We start from the raw sequence: 19,117 nt of genomic DNA, 5'->3' as shown, positions 1-19,117 counted from the left end.
AATTGAGCAAGAAATGCTTCCCCGTGGTTATTAGCACTGGAATTGCTATTTTCAACAGCCATTGCCGTTTTTATTCTTTTAGTTGTTTAAAAGGAAGACAATGATATTGCATTGGGAAATTCCCTGTAGAAAGAAAGAGTGGAACAAAAGAATAATAAAGGCACCTCAACTTTTCCTCATTTGTGGAGCACGGTCTTATAATATGCATCCAGAGATCCTCCAATCACACAAGCTGAAAATTGTTCCACTTTACTGCAGCTCTGTAACCATATGGGAACCAATCCTGTCTGTGTTTTTGCACATCCAAAATTCCTGCTGGATGACCCGCCCTGGGAGTGAGTTACCAGTGACCCAGGGCTGCGGCGGAAGGAGGGTGCAGGTCGGGGGGGAGAGCCCAGGGCTGGGCGGCTTGAAGTGTATGTGGGGAGCACTGGTAGAGGGGAAGGGGGAAGCCCAGCACTGGGTCGGCAGGGTGCGGGGGGGGGGAGAACCCAGGGCTGGGGCAGCAGGCGATTGCAGGGGGAGACCCCAGGGCTGGGACGGGGGGCAGCCAACATTTTTTTTGCTTGAGGCGGCAAAAAATCTAGAGCCAGCCCTGCCCTCAGAGCAGCTGCACACCCTGAACCCAGGGGAAAATCCCAACTGGCTTGTGCATTTGTAACCCTGGGGCCTGAAGCTGATGAGAGAAAGGGAAGTGAGCGATCTTGGAGCTTTCCGATACCACCTGCTGGGAGCACAGGGAATTGACTGAGCCACGTCCTGGCTAATTTTCAGGCCTGGCTTGTTCTCCGCCAGCAGGCTCCACTGGAGAGCTCGGGAATGACTTGACCATGGCAGCACCCTATTTACATATTAAAAGTCGGGATTTTGGGAACATTGGGGTGAAATGGGGTGAAATGTGGGTACTTTTGGGGTTGGGACCCACATAAGAAGGGATGTGGACAAACTGGAGAGAGTCCGGGCAATAAAAATGATTAGGAGGCTGGGGCACATGACTTACGAGGACCTACAGGCCATATCCTGTATATTAAGCTAAGGCAAAGTGAGCATATCTATATTGTGACCTTTTACTCAGAAAGGAAAATTGATCTTTATCTTGTTACTTAAATAGATAAGTACTCACACCTGTCTAAGACCTTTACCTAGACCAATCGACAATGCAGAATGGCATAGGGGGGTTTTCAGTGTTGTTCCCACAGACTTAACAGGTACACCACAAGGGAACTTATGTGCATATGTACATGTCAGCAACACACACAAACATACTAGCCTATGAAGTAAGCGTATCCTAATGTTTTGTGGGTGAGGAATGAAATTTGGGCATCCTTCTGACTTACTTCCTCCATTCTCTCTCTCTCTCTACTAGCAGTAGGCTGTACTTGTTCTTAAACTTTAAATTTCAGGGGAACTAGGATAAGCTCCGTTTCCCTAAGTTTTTATTCTTTGTTTATTAGGTTTTGATTTTAAGTTTAACATAGTCAAGTAAACCCTAAGTAACATTAGCTTTTTCTAAGCACTGCATCTTTCACTCAAGAATTGAGAAACCTGAACTGCAAGGCTGATCCTGTGTCTCTTACCACCAGGTTATCAAGGAAGGCTGTGAGTATATTAACCAAAACTTTGTTGCATATAATGCCCTATGTATCTTTTGAATAGCAGTAATGCAACTGTAACTTTGTAACTCAATTAAATTAAATAAAATGTAAGCTAATAAATTAAATTTTCATCATATTATCCAAATTAATATTATTAGTACGCTCTAAATCAGGCTACATGAGACAGAGAGTTGGAGTGCAGGGGGATGAGGGCACTGGCTCTGGGGGTACAGGCTCTAGGGTGGGGTTACAATGAGAAGTTCAGGGTGCAGTAGAGGGCTCAGGATTAGGGCAGAGAATTGGGCTGTGAGGGCTCTGGAATGAGGCCAGGAAAGAGAGAATTGAGGTGCGAGAGAGGAATCAGGCTAGAACAGAAAGTGGTAGTGGGGGGGTGAAAGGTTTGAGCTGCAGGAGGTAGAAAAAACTTCCTCCTGCCCCCTCTCACCAGAGCATCTAAGAACCAGATGAGAGACACCTCTCCTCCACTGCAACAGCAACTCTGATGGGCCTGGGCTGAGGAAGGAACTCCTCTCCCCAGCAGCTCCAGCAGGAAAGACCCAGCCTGGGCTGGGTCATAGACACCTCACCCACACAGATCTGGTGTTCCTGGCCTGGGACAGGGGAGGGGCTCCTCTCCTCTGCATTTGGGACATGGCGGGATGAGAGATGTGACAGGGCTTTACGGGAAATCATTATTTGTGTGATTCATGTGCCAGTCCTAGTCCTTGCTGACCTAAACAAACAATTTATCCTGCATGCTGATGTTGGAGGGTCTGGGAGCAGTCCCGTACCAGGAAGTGGAAGGCAAATGTAAATCTGTAGCCTTTGCCAGCTGAGGATTGTCTGATAGTGAAACTCGCTATCCCATCCACCAGCTGCAGTTCTTGGCCTTGAAATGGGCCATCACTGAGAAATTTCGAGACTACTTGTCTGGGGCTCAGTTTCAGGTATGGACAGAGAACAATCCACTGACTTATGTGTTAACAAGGGCTGAGCTGGATGCTACAGGGCAGAGATGGGTGGCTACTTTTGCTGGCTGTGATTTCAGCATTCAATACCAATGAGCTGGTATAAGAGGGAGTGTGATTTACCAGGAGCACAAATTCTTGGCTGTGGGCAGGATGTAAGCAGGGTGAGAATGAACTCTACCCTGACATCTGTTGGTGATGTGTTGTAAAGGCCTTTTGTTGCTGATGTGCATGGTCACACCCACCCCGCATTGCATGATGGGGGTGCTTGTCCAAATGGTCATTTCGGCTGCTGTGGGATCCCCAGTCTCTTTGTTATTAGGGCAGGAGTAATAAAGTGTAGTTATTCTGGTGCTATGAATCAAGGACAGTAGAACGGTACTTTGCAGAGCATGATTTCGGGACTCACCCAAACCTACATAAATCTCGTTAGGCAAGGGACATGGGTTCCAAAACATAGTGAATTAAGAAAGATTGGAAATGAATGTTTGTGTTTAGAGCTATGGGTTTCTTTTGAAATCCCGAAATGCAGATTTTATGATCTTACTTGCTCTCTAGTTTAAAAGTAGAGCTCTCCGTTTTTCTGTTACAAGTTTGGTTCTATACCACAGACCTACAATCATTAATGTTTAAGTGCAAATTTTAGATGTACTTAGGCTGGTGGGCTCTGGTTTCACTTATACACTGAAAGTTATAAATAACTTCATAGTTTGGTGTAAATCCTTTTTTCCACTGAGACTGCAAGGAAATTTTGCAGATTGAAGTCAGGGACAGCAACCTGGGATGCACACAACGTTTGTGGCACATGCACCATCTCTGCAATCAAAATTTGCTATCTCACTCCATAACACCACACACCGCGCAACCTTTTACCTCTCAGGACCAAAATATACTGTGAAAGAGATCTAATAGCATAAGTTTAAGACAAGTGACTTCAGCATTAATAACACCTCTAAGAGATTCAAAAATGTTTCTATCTTTACACACCCGCAAGAGCAGAAAGGAAATCAGCAGAAACAAACAAGAGCCAAACAAACATCCATGTCTACCTTTCACCCATACCCCTTAATGGTGAGTACTTTTGAGGCGAGGGTGAAGCTCTCAGGTCTCAAATGACAGGTACAGTTACTCTGTCCTTGATCCAAAATAAACAGGAAAATACACAGGATTACTCCTGCTCCAATAACAAAGAGACGAGGATCCCACAGCAGCTGAAATGACCATTTGGACAAGCACTCCCATCATGCAATCCGGGGTGGGTGGAACCATGCACATAACATCAGCCCCAAAAGGCCTTTACAACACATCACCAACAGATGGCAGGGTAGAGTTCATACTGACCCTGCTTAAACTAGATTGTGGCAAAGATTAAAAAACACTGAACGTTAAAACTCACCAAACACGGGTCAATCCATCCTCATCATCATACCCGCTCCTTACACTCCACACCTGAACGTAGCCCTCACATGGACAACATACCCTCCTAACTCAGTGTCTGTACGGTAACTTTTTACCCTCAGTCGGGGCTATTGCAGATTATGTATTCCTTACGCCACCCAATCTTGAACCGAACTTAGCACCCCCTGGGTAATCTGTACGTTGTTCCCTGATCACCGGAAACTTCTACACTTAAACGCTGTACCGTACGCTCTTTTTTTTTTGAACGTCATCTTAATAAAATGTTGACATTTGTTCGAGATCCCGGCTCCTGTTCCGTTGCAAGGCGTGTGTGTTTGCTCTGGGGTTTAGTCTGCTAATACAGCGGGGGGCGGCAATTGAGCCAGAGGCACTTGCCTGCTTCAGACACGAATCCAAGGCTGAACCTCGTCCCCCACAAGCTGAAGGCTTAACTGAAAACAGTTTAAGAAGTGCTCCCGTCTCTGGCACTCAGCTACCCAGCTCCCAATGGAGTCCAAACCCCAAATAGATCCCTTTTACCTGTATAAGCTGTAAAATCCTGTGACCAGGGCAGCTGCCTAGCAGCCTGCGCATCTGCCTGCCAGCGCGAGAGCGCGTAAGGCATTAATACAGATAGTAGTGGCTGGGTGGCAGGGGCCTGAAGCACTAGCAGAGTGGTGCAGCAGAAGTGTGCTGGGCCCATAACCCAGTGATCAATGGATCAAAGCCATTCTCTGCTACATGAGTACTTGTCTCTTTTCCCTCTGGGCCTTCAAGCAATCAAAACTTTCTGGCTTGCGGGCCCAGCTTTGTTTGCCATGCACCTGGGCTGCAGCAGGGCTGTCTCAGGAGAGCAGCTCTCACCCCCCCACCCTAATTTTGTGAGGCCATTATCTCTTGTAGTGGAAAGAAAGTAGAATTGTGGTTGGACTTTTGCTATTCCTGTTCAGGGAGTTAGTGGCTGTGAGGCAACTCTTACTGATAATGGCAGGGGAGGAGTTCTTTCTTCTGCATTGATGCTACAATTTTTTGTTGTGCCCTTTCTCTCCCCCTTCAGGGCAGGTGGGCAGGCTTGGTGGCTTGGGGAGGTGGGTCAAGCCTTGTTTCTTTTGGCAGACACCTGGTTGAGAACTGGTGCTGTATGGTATCTCTCCTTAGTCATCTCTTGTCTAAACTGACCAGCCCTAATGTCTGTAGTCTCGTCTCATACTTTGGAAGCCTGCTATTTACCCCTTTTCGTTGCAAAAACTGACTATTTAGTCCTACCATTTCTTTCCAAGCTGCTAACCAGTTACTGATCCGTGAGAGAGCCCAAGCCATCTGGAGTAGCTTGTGACTGCGAGTGGCAACCTCTGGGCAGACTGTTAAGAAGCAGGGCACAAGCCCCAAATTGGTTGTGTATTCTAGACTTACATTTCACCAAGTGACAGATTCTGGATGATGTCCCTTTTATGACTTTTTAAACCAAACTTGCAATTTTTGCATCATTTAAGCATTCTATGCAGAGGACTAGAAATGTTTTTATTAACCTGTATGTTAGATCATTTTAACATTGGCTGGAATCAAAATGTTAAATTAGTTCTTATCACTTTAATAACTGATACTTCCTCTATCTCAGGACTAGCTATTAAACTGATTTTTGGACTAGGGAGATGGAATAGCAGCTTCCTCCATCCATTGCACACATCACGCTGTTATTGTGGCGCTGAACCTCCAGGAGCGGTGGACCTCCCCATGGGGAGAATATCATGGCTGAAGAGCAGCGAAGAAAAGTGGTGTTGTCTGTGTTCCCGTTTGGTTTGTACTGAGTATGGTTTTGAGTCATTTGTAACTCTTTCATCAGTTATTAGTAACATCTTATTATTAGACCTCTGAGTTGAAAGGCTGCTCTTGCAGGTTTTACTTTGTCGTTGTTTGTAGGTCAAACAGGTGCTTTCTTAGGCCTGATCTGCACTACGCGTTTAAACCAAATTTAGCAGCGTTAAACCGAATTAATCCTGCACCCGTCCACACAACAAAGCCCTTTATATCGATATAAAGGGCTCTTTAAACCGATTTCTGTACTCCTCCCCGATGAGGGGAGTAGCGCTGAAATTGTTATTGCCATGTCGGATTAGGGTTAGTATGGCCGCAATTCGACGGTATTGGCCTCCGGGCGGTATCCCGCAGTGCACCATTGTGACCGCTCTGGAAAGCAATCTGAACTCAGATGCACTGGCCAGGTAGATAGGAAAAGCCCCGCGAACTTTTGAATTTCATTTCCTGTTTGCCCAGCATGGAGCGCTGATCAGCACGGGTGGCGATGCAGTCCCAAATCCAAAAAGAGCTCAAGCATGGACCATATGGGAGATACTGGATCTGATTGCTGTATGAGGAGATTAATCTGTTCTAAGCTTCCTCCTCCTCATTTTATCTCGCTAAACAGTCAGTGTTTCTTATTCTTGCATTCTTTATTATCTCATCACACAAATGGGGGGACACTGCCACGGTAGCCCAGGAGGGTTGGGGGAGGAGGGAAGCAACGGGTAGGCTTGTTGCAGGGGCAACCCCTAGAATGGCATGCAGCTTATCATTTCTGTGGGCTCTCGGGGGCTCTGATAAGGAGCGGCTGTGCTCTCTGGGTCTTTAGTACACTGCCCCATATTCTAGGCAGGACTGACTCTATTTTTAGACACAACACAAAGAAGGGAATGACCCAGGGAGTCACTCCCATGTTTGTCCATGCGCTCCCAGCTGACCTCAGCAAGGCCAGCCAGGAGCACCCATGACAGCAGCAGACAGTACAGAACAACTGATAACCATCATCTCATTGCCAATTTACAATGGCAGATGGTGCAATAGGGATGATAACCATCTCTATCTTGCAAACGCAAATGAATGCTGCTATGTAGCACTGCAGTACCGCATCTGTCAGCAGCATCCAGTACACATACGATGACAGTGACAAGGCAAAACGGGCTCCATGGTTGCCATGCTATGGCATCTGCCAGGGCAATCCAGGGAAAAAGGGTGTGAAATGATTGTCTGCCATTGCTTTCACAGAGGAAGGATTGAGTGACAACATTTACCCAGAATCACCCGCGACACTGTTTTTGCCCCATCTCAACCCAGAATTTCAATGGGCTGGGGAGACTGTGGGAACTATAGGATAGCTACGGGATAGCTACCCACAATGCAATGCTCCGGAAATTGACGCTAGCCTCGGTACATGGATGCACACCGCCAAATTAATGTCCTTAGTGTGGCCCCATGCACTCGACTTTATACAATCTGTTTTACAAAACTGGTTTATGTAAAATTGGAATAATCCTGTAGTGTAGACATACCCTCAGAGCAGGCAATGGGTTTCGCTCCCTACTTCAGATTTTCTACAGGAAATCAGAGAAAAGAAACTAGAGGAGAGTGGTTTCTAGACGCCCTCCCACTCATCTAACACATACACAGATTTTTCTAAGGCATTAACTTTTCCTTCTCTATGGAGCCTGAATTCTTCATAGAGCAAAATAAAACAAAAACATGCAAGTCTAAGCTTAATACAGTATGAAACTCAATACAGATAAAATCTCACCCTCAGAGATCTTCCAATAAGCTTCTTTCGCAGACTAGACTTATTTCTTGTCTGGGCCCAATCGTTTCACCTGGTATAGTCCTTGTTCCAGTTCAGGTGGTAGCTAGAGGATGTCTCATGACTGCAGCCACCTTTTTTCTGTTCCACCCCCTTATACAGCTTTGGTACAAGGCAGGAATCTTTTGTCTTTCTTCTGGGGAAGAGCCCCATTTTTAAGATGGATTCCTGTACCAGGTGACAAGGTCATATGTCCTGGGAGACCTGAAGCCTTCATTCTTCCTGGCCTGACTCACAGATGGTGCAGGACAGACCCATCTTCAGTCAATTGTCCTGATTAATGGGAGCCATCAAGAGTCCAAACCACTATTAATGGCCCACACTTTGCATCATTACAACAGGACCTCAGAGTTATAGTTCATATTTCAGATCCAAGAATGATTGGTTTGTACAAATAGGATGAACACACACAGTAGATTATAAGCTTTGCAATGATACCTTACAAGAGACCTTTTGCACGGAGCATATTCCTGTTACATTATATTCCCATTCATTAGCATATTTTCATAAAATCCTATGGAGTGCAATGTCACAACAGGGAAAGGGTTTTACTGCGGCACCTGGGAGCAGTTGAGTTTCATGTTCAGGCTGTGATATGAGTTCCTCCAGGTTTCTCGTAAGCACACAAGGACCTTAGCGGGTGCTCTCAATACAGGAATGGCCCCGACACGATAAAGTGATGGGGATTGCATTTTCCTTTTTTATTTTTGTATTTCCAATGACATTTGTTTGTGATTTCGCTTTGTTTTGTATAACTGTGTTTTCTCCGGGATTTGATATTTAACTAAAAAAAGAATAAGGCCTCAGGGCACCGGATGGAGGAGCAGGCTGGGGCTAGGACTGCTAAGAGAGTGAGAGTAGCAGGTTTTCTGTATTGTTTCCTGCCTTCATTTTCATGACTAGTTTCTCTTGTGCACTAAATTTGCTTTCCTTACCTATGAGCTTGGCTAGTTCAGTTGGTAAAGCCCCAGACTTTTAATCTGAGAGTCCAGGGCTCAAGTCCCTGGTCAGATAAAGAAGGAACCATTCCCCTCAAAACAAAAAATGTCAGCTCTTCAGGATGTTATTTGACATCACCTTTTTTCCCCAGGACTTGGTCTTTCCTAGGAAGGGTCATGTACTGCCTGGGACTGAAGGGGCAACTTCCTTACATGCCCACTGGCCTCTTAGTCTGGATTAAGAAAGGCCTCTGGGAGCTGCAGCAAATTGCTGCATGCCAACTTGGTGAGTAAATGCAGGGCTGTCTGCACAGGACAGAACTCAGCAGAGATCTGGGGATTCCCTATCAGTCCCATGGTGTAAGGGCCAGCACTCGGGACTTTGACTCCTGCAATCTGAGTTGAAGTCAGTGGGATCTTAGGACAATCCCTGTGCCATAAACCCTGCTGGGTCTTCCAAGGCTCTGTCTTGCTTTCTCAAAGGCCATGAAACCCTGTCTTTTATCCACTAGCTATTGTGACTTGAGCACAAGAGGGGATGTTTCATCCAGAAGCCTGGCAGTGCCTGGAGTCCTATAGGTAGGGATGCAAGCTGCATTTCCTCGGAGTCCTGAAGCTGGGCTGCAGCCTGGCCTAGGAGGCAGCCCTATTGGTTGACCTACTGGCCCAAAGTCACTTGAGCAGTGTTGGTGTTCCCCAGGAATGCTGAAGGGCCTAAGGGAGGGAGGCTCAATACCCCCTCATCAGTCAGGGCAGAAGAGGAGGGCTGCAAGAGTGGGCAGGTGGATGGCTTTGTCTTCTAGCGTTCGGCTGGGGCCGAGGTGGGGAACGCGAACTGGGAGAAATGGTTGTTGGCCTGTGAGAAATGGTTTGGCCAGTGGCGTAAATGGACCTTCTCATTACCTACAAGGTTGTGATGCTCAAGACCCACCTGTGGGGAATTTCATCAGCCATGTGTTTCCCCTGCTCCACGAGTGCTGCTGAAACTGAACATGATGGCTTCCACCTCTTGTGGGGCAATAGGACGTCCATACCTAGTCAGGAGAAGTGCGGCTTCTCTGCTGTATTAGAAGGAGGATTGGGCCTGGTGGGCTTTGAAGCCTTGTACGGCTCTACTCTTTTGTGTTTCAGTTTTCAGTGGGTGGCTGAGCTGGAGGGCAGGTCAGTCCCAAGGGGAATGGTGGGGCAACCACAAAGAACCCAACTGACTCTTCTGATATGGCCGCATTTTTTTTTACCTCCCCGGATGCAGCACTGGGTATGGGATGGCTGATAGTGGCAGAAGGGAGTGGAATAGACTCATAGACTCATAGACTTTAAGGTCAGAAGGGACCATTATGATCATCTAGTCTGACCTCCTGCACAATGCAGGCCACAGAATCTCACCCATCCACTTCTATAACAAACCCCTAATCTATGTCTGAGTTATTGAAGTCCTCAAATTGTGGTTAGAAGACCTCAAGCTGCGAAGAATCCTCCAGCAAGTGACCCGTGCCCCATGCTACAGAGGAAGGCGAAAAACCTCCAGGGCCCCTGCCAATCTGCCCTGGAGGAAAATTCCTTCCCTACCCCAAATATGGCAATGAGTTAAACCCTGAGCATGTGGGCAAGACTCACCAGCAAGCACCCAGGAAAGAATTCGCTATAGTAACTCAGATCCCAGCCCATCTAACATCCCATCATAGACCACTGGGCACATTTACCTGCTGATTGGGAGGTTAGGAAGTTCCCCCCCCCAGTGTTCTTCTATTCCCATCCTACATCCTACAGGATTTTCAATGGGTGGCTAGGTGGAAGGTGCTTGCAGGATGGCTTCATCTGCAACAGTGTCTGCCCTCACAGCAGCAGCAGCAGCCACAGCAGCGAGGCCCCTGCTCCTTTGGCTCAATCTGAACAGAGGTCAATGTACCACTGGGTGTGATAGGCCAGTTTTAGGGAGCTTCCTCTGAAGGTGAGCAACTGTCCCCAGAACTTATTGACAGGCACTTTAAAGTATTTGCAAATGTGAACGGCCAACATGTGCAGCGCAAAGGCCGCCCAGGGGCACTGTGTCAGGCTCTGGCACCGCTTGAGACAATGGACCACCTTCAGCCACCAGGTGACCCAGGATCTAAGGCAGGAATGGGGTGAGGAAGCAAGTCAAGCTGAACAAGACAGGCAAAAATTCATCTTGCCTTCATGGGCGCTCGCAATTATGCCCTTTTTGTGTGCCGGGGCTGACATAAACATCCCAGACAGAGGAGCAGCAGGCCCCAAAAGTGCCATTCAGGTGCTGACTTAGCTCAGTTGAGAGAGTGTTAGACTAGCAATCTAGAGGTCCCTGGTTCACTCCCATACTTTGGCATGCTCTTTCTGTGCTGAAGTGGGCTTTTTTCTGGAAGCACAGCAGTGCTTTTACCCACCACGAGTCCCTCATTTCAGGCTCCCAAGCAAGAAAAGACAGCATGGACTTGTGCACCAAGTTGACCTACCTGACCTTTCTTTCTTCTCTTGCTCTTTGTCAGCAAGGAGAAGAAAAAGAAGCTCTCCTTCAAGCTAGAGTCAGAAGGGCGACGTCAGGATGACTTCCTGAATGCCAGCTCCAGTCCTTTGCTCTACCAGCTGACCTATCGAAGGGCTGCCACCTCTCTCTCCAGGTTCGCCCATCGGTGTGTTCAGAATGGAGAGTGGTAACTAGTGGTGTTCCTCAATGGTCAGTCCTAGGACCAATCCTAGTCAACTTATTCATAAATGATCTGGAGAAAGGGGTAACCAGTGAGGTGGCAAAGTTTGCAGATGATACTAAACTGCTCAAGGTAGTTAAGACCAAAGCAGACAGTGAAGAACTTCAGAGAGGTCTCACAAAACTGTGATTGGGCAACAAAATGGCAAATGAAATTTAATGTGGATAAATGTGAAGTAATGCACATTGGGAAAAATACCCCCAACTATACATTCAATATGACGGGGGCCAATTTAGCTACAACTAATCAGGAAAGAGATCTTGGAGTCATCATGGATAGTTCTCTGAAGACGACCACGCAGTGTGCAGCAGCAGTCAAAAAAGCAAACAGGATGTTAGAAATCATTAAAAAAAGGAGAATAAGATAGAGAATATCTTACTGCCTTTATATGAATCCATGGTACACCCACATCTTGAATACTGCGTACAGATGTGGTCTCCTCATTTCAAAAAAGATATCCTGGCATTAGAAAAGGTTCAGAGAAAGGCAGCTAAAATGATTAGGGGTTTGGAATGGGTCCCATATGAGGAGAGATTAAAGAGACTTGAACTTTTCAGCTTTGAAAAGAGAAGACTAAGAGAGGATATGATAAAGGTATATAAAATCATGAGTGGTGTGGAGAAAGTGAATGAGGAAAAGTTATTTACTTGATCCCATGATGTAAGACCTAGGAGCCACCAAATGAAATTAATAGGCAGCAGGTTTAAAACAAATACAAGGAAATTCTTCTTCACACAGACACAGTCAACATGTGGAACTCCTTTCCTGAGGGGGTGGTGAAGGCTAGGACTATAACAGGGTTTAAAAGAGAACTAGATAAATTAATAGATTTCAGAATGGAAGCCATGTTAGTCTGTATCAGCAAAAAAAACGAGGAGTACTTGTGGCACCTTAGAGACTAACAAATTTATTTGAGAAACAACTCTGACATCATAATAAAAAAGGCTGACAAAGGAGGTGCTGTCGTCATCATGACTAGGTCGGAATATGAATGAGAGGCTGCTAGGCGGCTCCCTAACACCACATTCTACAAGCCATTACCCTCTGACCCCACTGAGAGTTACCAAAAGAAATGACACCATCTGCTCAAGAAACTCCCTGAAAAAGCACAAGAACAAATCTGCACAGACACACCCCTAGAACTCCAACCAGGGGTATTCTATCGTCTACCCAAGATCCATAAATCTGGAAATCCTGGATGCCCCATCATCTGAGGCATTGGAACCCTGACAGCAGGATTGTTTGGCTATGTAGACTCCCTCCTCAGGCCCTACTCTACCAGCACTCCTAGCTATCTTTGAGACACAACTGACTTCCTGAGGAAACTATCAGAGGGGTAGCCATATTAGTCTGGATCTGTAAAAGCAGCAAAGAATCCTGTGGCACCTTATAGACTAATAGACATTTTGGAGCATGAGCTTTTGTGGGTGAATACCCAGTTCGTCAGTTGCATATTCACCCACGAAAGCTCATGCTCCAAAATGTCTGTTAGTCTATAAGGTGCCACAGGATTCTTAGAGGAAACTACAATCCACTGGTGATCTTCCACAAAACACCATCCTGGCCACTATGGAGGTAGAAGCCCTCTACACCAACATTCCACACAAAGATGGATTACAAGCCGTCAGGAACAGTATCCCCAATAATGTCACGGCAAACTTGGTGGCTGAACTTTGTGACTTTGTCCTCACACACAACTATTTCACATTTGGGGACAATGTGTACCTTCAAGTCAGCGGCACTGCTATGGGTACTCACATGGCCCCACAGTATGCTAACATTTTTATGGCTGACTTAGAACAACGCTTCCTCGGCTCTTGTCCCCTAACGCCCCTACTCTACTTGCGCTACACTGATGACACCTTCATCATCTGGACCCATGGAAAAGAAGCCCTTGAGGAATTCCACCATGATTTCAACAATTTCCATCCCACCATCAACCTCAGCCTGGACCAGTCCACACAAGAGATCCACTTCCTGGACACTACAGTGCTAATAAGCGATGGTCACATAAACACCACCCTACACTGGAAACCTACTGACCGCTATACTTACCTACATGCCTCCAGCTTCCATCCAGACCACACCACATGATCCATTGTCTACAGCCAAGCTCTAAGATACAACCGCATTTGCTCCAACCCCTCAGACAGAGACAGACACCTACAAGATCTCTATCAAGCATTCTTACAAGTACACTACCCACCTGCTGAAGTGAAAAAACAGATTGACAGAGCCAGAAGAGTACCTAGAAGTCACCTACTATAGGACAGGCCCAACAAAGAAAGTAACAGGACCCCACTAGCCGTCACCTTCAGCCCCCAACTAAAACCTCTCCAGCGCATCATCAAGGATCTACAACCTATCCTGAGGGACGATCCCTCACTCGCACAGATCTAGGGAGACAGGCCTGTCCTTGCTTACAGACAGCCCCCCAACATGAAGCAAATACTTACCAGCAACCACACAACAAAAACACTAACCCAGGAACCTATCCTTGCAACAAAACCTGTTGCCAACTCTGTCCACATATCTATTCAGGGACACCATCATAGGACCTAGTCACATCAGCCGCACTATCAGAGGCTCGTTCACCTGCACATCTACCAATGTGATATATACTATTATGTGCCAGCAATGGCTCTCTGCCACGTACATTGGCCAAACCAGACAGTCTCTATGTAAAATAATAAATGGACACAAATCACATGTCAAGAATTATAACATTCAAAAAATCAGTTGGAGAACACTTCAATCTCCCTGGTCACTCAATGATAGACCTAAAAGTCGCAATATTACGACAAAGAACCTTCAAAAACAGACTCCAACGACAGACTACTGAATTGGAATTAATTTGCAAATGGGACACCATTAAATTAGGCTTGAATAAAGACTGGGAGTGGATGGGTCATTACACAAAGTCAAACTATTTCCTCATGTTTATTTGTCCCCCTACTGTTACTCACACCTTCTTGTCAACTGTTGGAAATGGGCCATCCTGATTATCACTACAAAAGTTTTTTTCTTCTGCTGATAATAGCTCACCTTAACTGCTCACTCTCGTTATAGTGTGTATGGCAACACCCATTTTTTCATGTTCTCTGTGTATATATATATATATATATCTTTCTATTGTATTTTCCACTGCATGCATCCAATGAAGTGAGTTTTAGCCCACAAAAGCTTATGCTCAAATAAATTTGTTCATTTTCTAAGGTGCCACAAGTACTCCTTCTTTTTGCAGATAAATTAATGGAGGTTAAGTCCATAAATGGCTATTAGCCAGGATGGGTAAGGAATGGGATCCCTAGCCTCTGTTTGTCAGAGGGTGGAGATGGATGGCAGGAGAGAGATCACTTGATCATTACCTGTTAGGTTCACTCCCTCTGGGGCACCTGGCATTGTCCACTGTTGGCAGATAGGATGTGGGGTTGGATGGACCTTTGGTCTGACCCAGTATGGCCGTTCTTATGAAGGGAGGAGCAGGATACTACCCCAGAGTTTCTGTAGTGGTTATCACATTTGCCTAACATGCAAAAGGTCCCTGGTTCAAAACCAGGCAGAAACATAAGGGCTTAACTTTCCCAGCTCCTACTAGCCTGTCCCTGCTGTTGTAGGAGCAACAGTGATTTCTATGCTCAAAAGGTCTGTTATACTTCCCCTGCTCCCACTTTTGTTTCCTCTCCCTCTCTGAATGCCTGTGAAGTGGCTTTTCCCCTCCTGCTCCCTTCTGGACTGCTCGTGGGCTGAATGTTCTTGTTGAAGAGCAGAAGAGCTCCCAGGTAGACGAGGTGTCTGAGACTCTAATTAGGCAACGATCACCCAGAGCATGGACACTGCCCAAGATGGAGTGCGACCAACCAGATGCAGCCAAGTCATTTCTAGTCGCAGGCCATTAGGTGCAGGCCCTTAAAAGGGGAAGGGGCCATGTGCTCAGGAGAGCACTCACAAGCTTGTACCTCCAGTGAATGTCCTTTGCCCGGACCGCCTGGCCAGTGGTTCTCTGCGTTGTATTTCATTGTGCCTCAGGAAGACTTATCTTCATCACACCATCCATAGCTGCCTGTGGGACACTTACCTTGCAGAATCCTGACATCTCCAGTGCCATGCCAGTCCTGGGAGCGTGAGTATGCGAGTGCAAGTGTGATATCCACTCCCTTTCCCTGTTTATTTTGTGCTTAGCTGTCAGTATAATAAATGTGCTGCTTTCTGCCAAACTCTGGTGGGTCATTAGTCCTCCCTACGCTTATTAGCTGGCCCAATGTTGGGTAACACCTACGAAAACCCCAACCCGTGCATGGCAGAGGGTGGTGAAATGAGCTGAGGAAAAAACCTTGGCATCAGCAGGGGAAAGCTAGAGGCTCTTAGCCAGTCACCTTTTGAAGCCTTGTGGCTTGGCTTCCTTTGCCCTGGGAGGTTGGCCTAAGGAGGCCGGCTCTTCTTGCTGGCCTCCTTTGTGTGACTTGCCAAAGGAGGAAGTGAGGCAGGAATGGGGTAAAGAGGAAAGTCGAGCTGAGGAAGGCAGGGCAGAAGCTAAGTGGCTCAGTGCAGCTAAGCGGAGTTAGTAGAGTGCCACCATTCATTCTGCAAAGCCTGAGGAGGCGCGGTTGGCTCCTGGGAGGTAGAATCCTGTGCCTGCCTCTTGGCTTCCCAGGGATGGCTACTTGCAGCCCAGGAGAAGAAGGATGGTTCTGGGTGAAAGGAAGACAAGCAAAGCTATGGGAGGAAATTTGGGTGCGGGGTGCTGACTCTGTGCTGGGGGAGGTGGTTGGGGTGCAGGAGGGGTGGTGCTTACCCCGAGCAGTGCAGCTCCCAAAGTGACCGGTACACACAACCCTGTGGCAGCAGCTCCTAGGTGGGCCGTTCCAGGGGGTCTCCGTGTTCCGCTGCCTGCAGGCGCTGCCCCCAGAGCTCCCATTGGCTGCAGTTCCTGGCCAATGGGAGGTGCGGAGTTGGTATTCGGGGCAGGGGCAATGAACGGAGACACTCCCCCTGCACTAGGGGATGCTGGGACATGCCAGCCATTTCTGGGAGTGGCACGGAGGGACAGAGGCAGAGTGGGCAGGGAGCCACCTTAGTGCTGCTGGCACATCTCTGCACACCATTGCGGGAGGGGAGCAGAGGTCGTCCATGTGTTGCCTGGGGTAGGGGCAGTGCACAGAGCTGCCTCCCCTCCCGGATCTATTACAGGAGGGAAGGGGGGTCTTTTGGCCTGTAAGGTTCAGCAGGTCGGACTAGATGATCACATTGGTCCCTTCTGACCTTAAAGTCTCTGAGTCTAAAAGAGAGAGGGAAGTAAAAGAAGTTTTAAAAAAAAAACAACCAAACACTGTAATACAAGGATGAGTCCATCTGCTCATTGTATAGTCCCACCCCTTTCTTCCTCCACTATGTGTTGAATGACCTGCAGGACATTGATTCTCTCATTCGGTTGCTAAACTGATACAATGTGACTGAAATTAAACCAATTCCCAACAGAGAAAACATCATGTCACTGCATTGGCTGGGAATTGAATCTAGGTCAACTGCTTAGAAAACAGCTATGCTCACCACTATACCACCAACACATCTGGCAAAAGTGCCACTTATGCTTGCCCAATGAGTCTAAATCAGCATTGAGGAGCTTTTCTGCAGTTAAAATGTAGCAGATTCTCATCACTTAAAAAATAAACCACCTCCATCTTCACTTGGGTTCGAACCATCAGCCTTTCAATTAGCCACCAAAGTTGTTAATCATAGGGTATGTCTACACTACGGGCTTATTCTGTTTTTACAGAAACCAGTTTTTGGGAACAGATTGTATAAAGTCGAGTGCATGCGGACACACTAAGCACATTAATTCAGCGGTTTGCGTCCATGTACCGAGGCTAGTGTTGACTTCCGGAGCGTTGCACTGTGGGTAGCTATCCCATAGCTATCCCATAGTTCCCGCAGTCTCCCCCGCCCATTGGAATTCTGGGTTGAGATCCCAATGCCTAATGGGGCAAAAACAGAGTCATGGGTGATACTGGGTAAATGTCGTCACTCAGTCCTCCCTCCGTGAAAGCAACGGCAGACAATCATTTCACGTCCTTTTCCCTGGATTGCCTGGGTAGGTGCCATAGCACGGCAACCATGGAGCCCTTTCAGCCTTTTTTCACAGTCACCGTATGTATATTGGATAGTGCTGACAGATGCAGTGCTGCAGCGCTACCCCAGCAGCATACCCTTGCCTTTTGCAAGTTAGCAAAGATGGTTACCAGCCATACTGTCCCGTCTGCTGCTTTGCAAGTTGACAATGACAGTTACCAGTTACACTGTACCATCTGCTGCTGTCATGGGTGCTCCTGGCTGGCCTCGGTGAGGTCAGCTGGGGGCTCATGGACAAAAATGGGAATGACTCCCTAGGTCATTCCCTTCCTTAAGTTTTGTCTAAAGGGAGAGTCAGCCCTGTCTAGAGTACCGGGCAAGCCTACTAAAGAACCAGAGAGACAAACGGCCGCTCCGAGTCAGAGCCCCAGACATCCCGCAGAAATGATGAGCTGCATGCCATTCTAGGGGATGCCCCTGCAACAACTCCACCCGTTGCTTCCCTCCTCCACCACCCCTCCTGGGCTACAGTGGCAGTTATCCCCCCATCTGTGTGATGAAGTAATAAAGAATGCATGAATTTGAAACAACACTGACTTTATTGCCTCTGCAAGCAGAGCTCAAAGGGGCGAGGGGAGGGCAACCTCCAGCTGCTACGGTGTTCTAGGCAGGACTGAATCTCCATCAGAAAAAGCTTAAAGAAGAGAATGACCTGGGAGTCATTCCCATTTTTGCCCAGGCACCCCCGGCCGACCTCACCGAGGCCAGCCAGGAGCACTCACGGGACGACGATGACGGATACCAGTCCTACTGTACCATCTGCCGTCCACAAGGGAAGGGAAGGGAAGGGGATGGTGCTGTGTAGCGCTGCAGCACCATGTCTGCCAGCAGCATACAATAGACATATGATGACATTGAAAAAAGGTGAGAAACGATTTTTTTCCCTTTGCTTTCACAGGAAGGGGGTGATGACATATACCCTGAACCACCTGTGACAATATTTTTGACCCTTCAGGCTTTGGGAACTCAGCCAAGAATTCAAATCGTTTTTGGAGAGTGTGGGAACTGTGGGATAGCTACAGTCGTCAGTCGCTCCTCCCTCTGTGAGCGTCCATTTCATTCTTTGGCTTTCTAGTATGCTTGTCTCAGCTCCTTAAGTTTCAGCACTGTGTTGAGTCCCTATTGTGGCCTCTGTCCATTATAGCCTTGGAGATTTTTTCAAATGCTTTGGCATTTTGTCTTTTGGAACAGAGTTCTGATAGAACAGATTCATCTCCCCATAGAGAGATCAGCTTCAGTATCTCCCGTACTGCCCATGCTGGAGCTCTTTTTTGATTCTGGGACTGCATGGTCACCGGTGCTGATCGGCGCTCCGTGCTGGGCAAACAAGAAATGAAATTCAAAAGTTTGTGGGGCTTTTCCTGTCTACCTGGCCAGTGCATCCAAGTTCAGATTGCTGTCCAGAGCGGTCACAATGGTGAACTGTGGGATAGCATCCAGAGGCCAATACTGTCGAATTGCGGCCACACTAACCCTAATCCAACATGGCAATACCGATTTCAGCGCTACTCCCCTCGTTGGGGAGGATTACAGATATCGGTATTAAGAGCCCTTTATTTCGATATAAAGGGCTTCGTTGTGTGGACGAGTGCAGGGTTAATGCAATTTAATGCTGCTAAATTCGATATAAACGCATAGCATTGACCAGGCCAGAAAGAGCAGCAGATTTTCCCTACTGTTTCCCACTCTTGTTTTCTTGAGTAGTATCCCCTCTGCACCAACTTGCTGTTTTCTTTCTTGA

The 19,117-nt window shown here is 47.2% G+C and overlaps 1 non-coding gene across 1 annotated transcript; it reads left to right on the top strand.

The window, feature by feature from the left end:
- The first annotated feature begins 5,501 nt into the window (after window positions 1-5,501).
- Window positions 5,502-5,694, top strand: LOC127038483 (U2 spliceosomal RNA). Its single transcript, XR_007770665.1, has one exon. It is a non-coding gene; the product is annotated as a U2 spliceosomal RNA (small nuclear RNA).
- Window positions 5,695-19,117: the final 13,423 nt, after the last annotated feature.

Source organism: Gopherus flavomarginatus, chromosome 20 (assembly GCF_025201925.1).
Source record: "Gopherus flavomarginatus isolate rGopFla2 chromosome 20, rGopFla2.mat.asm, whole genome shotgun sequence".
NCBI lineage: Eukaryota > Metazoa > Chordata > Testudines > Testudinidae > Gopherus > Gopherus flavomarginatus.
This window is presented reverse-complemented; position numbering and strand designations above follow the sequence as displayed.